The sequence below is a fragment of the Hibiscus syriacus genome, unplaced genomic scaffold (genome assembly GCF_006381635.1).
Source record: "Hibiscus syriacus cultivar Baekdansim isolate YM2019G1 unplaced genomic scaffold, ASM638163v2 tig00112383_pilon, whole genome shotgun sequence".
NCBI lineage: Eukaryota > Viridiplantae > Streptophyta > Magnoliopsida > Malvales > Malvaceae > Hibiscus > Hibiscus syriacus.
The window spans coordinates 2000419-2004926 of NW_024063319.1; the positions used below are offsets into that span (position 1 = coordinate 2000419).

General features: G+C 37.1%; 1 pseudogene; it reads left to right on the forward strand.

Moving 5' to 3' along the window:
* Window positions 1–2877: 2877 nt before the first annotated feature.
* LOC120178896 lies at window positions 2878–4057 on the forward strand (annotated as a pseudogene).
* The last annotated feature ends 451 nt before the right edge of the window (window positions 4058–4508 follow it).

A 4508-nucleotide genomic window follows, 5' to 3' on the forward strand; every position in this document is an offset into this window, starting at 1 on the left:
TCGGATAAAAGAGCTGCAAGGACAAGATGAAAAATGTTTAACTAGAATTGCTTAAATAGAAAAAGATGAGGCCAAAGACTTCGAGATAAGAAGTGATGGATATTTGTATTATCGTGGAAGATTTTGCATTCCAGATAATAAAGAATTAAGAAAAATATTCTCTCTGAGGCACATTATCGTCCTTTGACGAGGCACCCAGGTGGAAATAAGATGTATCGAGATATAAAGAGTCGTTATTGATGGTCTAGTATAAAAAGAGATGTATCAGAGTTTGTCAACAAGTGAAAGTTGTGTATCAAGTGCCTTCCGGATTGCTACAACCGATATCCATTCCCGAGTGAAAGTGGGAATGAGTTGCAATGGATTTTATTTCGGGGCTACCTTTGTCACCCGATAAAAAGAACTCAATATGGATAATTGTGGATAGATTGAATAAGACAACTCATTTTATCCTAGTTCGAGTGGATTACTCGATGGATAAATATGCGGAATTGTATATAAAAGAGATAGTTCAGCTACATGGAGTGCCTATATCGATTGTGTTCGATCGAGACCCAAGGTTTACCTCAAGATTTTGGAAGTTTTTGCATGAGGCATTGGGTACTCGATTGAATCCCAGTACAACATTTCATCCGCAGACAGATGGGCAGTCAGAACGAACTATTCAGGTATTAGAGGATATGCTAAGAGCATGTGTGATTGAGTTCAAAGGATCATGGGAAAGGTATTTGCCTTTAGCGAAATATGCTTATAACAACAGTTACCAATCGAGTATTAAGATGGCTCCATGTGAAGCTTTGTATGGGAGGAAGTGTCGAACACCATTAAATTGGTTTGAACTAAAAGATCGAGATGTAGTTGGGTCGGATTTGATGAAAGAAATGGAGGAGAAAGTGAAAGTTATCCAAGATAACCTAAAGATAGCCTCCGATCGACAAAAGTCTTATGCTGATTTGAAAAGAAAATAGATTGAATTGCAAGTGGGAGACAAGGTATTTCTGAAAGTGTCGTCTTGGAAGAAAGTATTACGATTTGGGTGCAAAGGAAAGTTGAGTCTGAGATTCATTGGACCTTATGAGATTTTGAAAAGGGTCGGACTAGTAGCTTATCACTTAGCTTTGCCTCCTGATATGGACAAGATCCACAATGTTTTTCAGGTGTCGATGCTCAAAAGGTACCGATCAGATCCATCCCATATTATCACACCAGACGAAATAGAGATCCAATCAAATCTAACTTACGAGGAAGAACCAATGAAGATCTTGGCTCCAGAAAGCAAAGAAATGCGTCAAGAAGATTTCTCTAGTTAAATTACTTTGGAAAAACCATAAGGTAGAAGAAGCTACTTTGGAAAGAGATGAGGGCATGAGGAAGCAGTTTCCACACCTCTTTGTATCAGGTACTTCTTAAAATTCGAGGACGAATTTCTTTAAGGGGAATAATTTTAATACCCCAAATATTGTGTTGGTGACCATAATGAAAGGATTTAAAATATGGAGGATTTAATTGAATAAATGGTAAAGTACAAGAAATTATTTACGAAATTGTGTTTGAGACTTATTAATAATAATGGAATAATGGAGGGGAAATTTAGTCATTTAGAGGGAATGAATTTAATATTCATTTAATTGGGTTATTTATATAAGTGAATAGGAGAATAAGGGGATAACTTTTGTTGGTTATCTCCTATTCTTCTTCCTCACGTCTCGAGCCCCCATAGCAAAGGTAAGGTTTCATCTAATTAATTTTTCCTTTCGTTTTTGGTTTGGTTTTGAAACCTTAAGTGATGTAGAAGCTTAAGGAAAGCTTAAAGAAGATTAAAATTTAGAGATGAATGAGTTATTTGAGATTGAAGAAAATGAATTTTTCAAAAAGTTATGAAAGCTTTTAAAAGTTATGTGATAGATGTGATTCGTGTACGGGAACGTATACGGATAAGGGGTGTTACAGTTTTTATGATTTTAGACTTCGGAAAATATGGAAAGACAGTATATATGATAGTACACAGTTTCTAATTTCGTCAATTACGAGAATAGAACTATATAAATATTGTTCCATTCTCGTTGCATTTTACACCCCCGTGTCCATATCTGATGGTACGATGCTCCCTGCCTTTCCTTGTTTATCGTTTACCAATCTATCCATTCCCATTTCCTCCATAGATTTTGCCCTTATTCGATTACTTCCCAAACACACCATTTTCCCCTTTATCCTATACAAATTTATCTCCAACACACCCAAATTTCATGCTTCTATTCTTATTTTCACTGATGGAACTTCCAAGAAACATGTCTTTGAGCCTGCTTGCTGTTTCTGATCAGTTCTGCAGTTATTAGAGTTACCTTTGCTTGTTCTAATGGAAAATGTAAGGTTACTACCTAATGGTGTTTTCATAGTTGTTTTGCATTTGTTTTTAATTTTGTATCTTAATGGTGTTCTTTTTAGCTGTAGCTCGGAGATGAATGTTCATCTGATGCAGACTGCCAATCCGAGTTGTCTTGTTTATCTTGTTCCGAAGCATTCGAAGGCACGCGATATGTCCGATCAAAGCTACTGATCAATTCAAGATTACTATAACATCTCAGAAACTAATACCAATTAATCTGAGTCAATTCCAAGTTTCACTAACATAGATTATCATATCTTTGAGACAGGTGTTCTTTGCCATTCAACATATATGCTTTCTTGATGACTCATAATTCGTTTGCCAACGAAGACGAGCCGCGTCATACTGGAATTTGAGTTACCTTTGTAAATTAAGAAGACAATGTAACAAAGCAGTTAAATGTAAGAGCTTTTGTTTTGTGGGAATCAATCATGTTCCCTGTAGTTCAAAATTCGAATCCTTGTTGATCGGTTTCTGTTAAAAACTTAGAGAATGGAGCTCGAGCATTGATGCTTCATACATACGAGTACAAGGGAGACATATGGCTGTGCCATTCTTTTGGGGGGAAGTGCCATGACTTCACTGCATTTGTATGTAATCCCCCATTTGTTTACATTTCGTTTTTACATCTTCAAGGAAAAAGAAACTGAAAGCCCTTGAATATTGTATCTCTTTGTAGTGGCTTGCTATCTGCACTTTAAAGCAAGTGGAGGCGTTCTTATCCGTAAATCCATTAGAGATTGTGACACTGTTTCTAGAAGATTATGTTGAGACCCCAAATGCTTTGTCAAAACTTTTCCAAGATGCAGGTTTAATGAAGCACTGGTTTCCGGTCTCGAATATGCCGCGGAATGGTCAAGATTGGCCATTAGTGAAATATATGGTTGCCAATAACCAAAGACTAGTTGTCTTCACTTCAAAGGAATCCAAGCAAGAAAGTGAAGGAATAGCATATCAATGGAACTATGTGGTTGAGAATCAATGTAATACCACCTCCTCAATTATTAAGAGAAATCTGTCTAAAATTATGGCATTCAATTACATTTGTCCTGAAATTTCAGATGGGGATGATGGGGAGCATCCAAGAGAATGCAACAACCACGGAGAGTCGGCACCACTTGATGACAACGAAATCTCTGGTTCTGATAAACCACTTCCATTCGATTCCAATCAAAGAACTGGTTTGTGAAGACAATTCAGTAAGACTTTTGAGTATGCTTGATACATGCCATGGGGCAGCAGGCAACCGGTGGGCTAACTTTGTTGCAGTTAACTATTACATGCTACACATTTCACCGGTCAATATCTACGTCTCTAACCGAAGACCGATTTCATAATCATACAGTGGTGATTTCTTCTCAAGTCAAATGACCTTTTTTGATTGGGGTTCATTGCTGCAGAGAAGCGAGGGAGGAGGAGTGTTCCAAGCTCTTGACAAATTGAATGGCCAGTTGTTATGTGGCTGTGATGATGTCCATTTATGCAAGGTAAAATCCCCATAAACTTACTATAATTTATGGTCTGATTGAGTGCATATATAGGATGAAAGCACATTTCAATTGTATTCATATTGCTTGATTGCAGCCTGGGTCATCACCTGCAAAATGTTCTGCAACAAAGGGCCTGTGAATTTCGTTTTCGTCTCTTAATAACTCACAGGGGACTGCAGAGGTTTGAGGTTCACATACATAATGTTTGCATAATTCAAAACCACAGAACTGGTTAATGAGGATTTGCAACTTTCTAGTTGCTTCGGGGTGTGTGTATGACTCGATGAAACATATATAAGCAGCAAATCGGATCGATCCAATACGATAACAAGTAATGCTAATCCAGTCGAGAATTACCTATACCTATAACATAATTGATTTATTCTAAAAATCCACTAGCAAACGTAGCAGGTTTTATCAAAGACTCATGTAGCGGAAACATGTTTTCATAGAAACCATGTTGGCAAACGGGCATGTGAGACCCTTGTACTTAAGAAAAATTAATGTAGTCCTCGGAATTTTTTATAATGAATGTGGTCCTCAAACTTAGAAAACAGACTTAATATAATCCTTTGATCAATGATTTTCGTCACTGACCGTTATGGCATGCTGATGTGACACTTCATCGATAC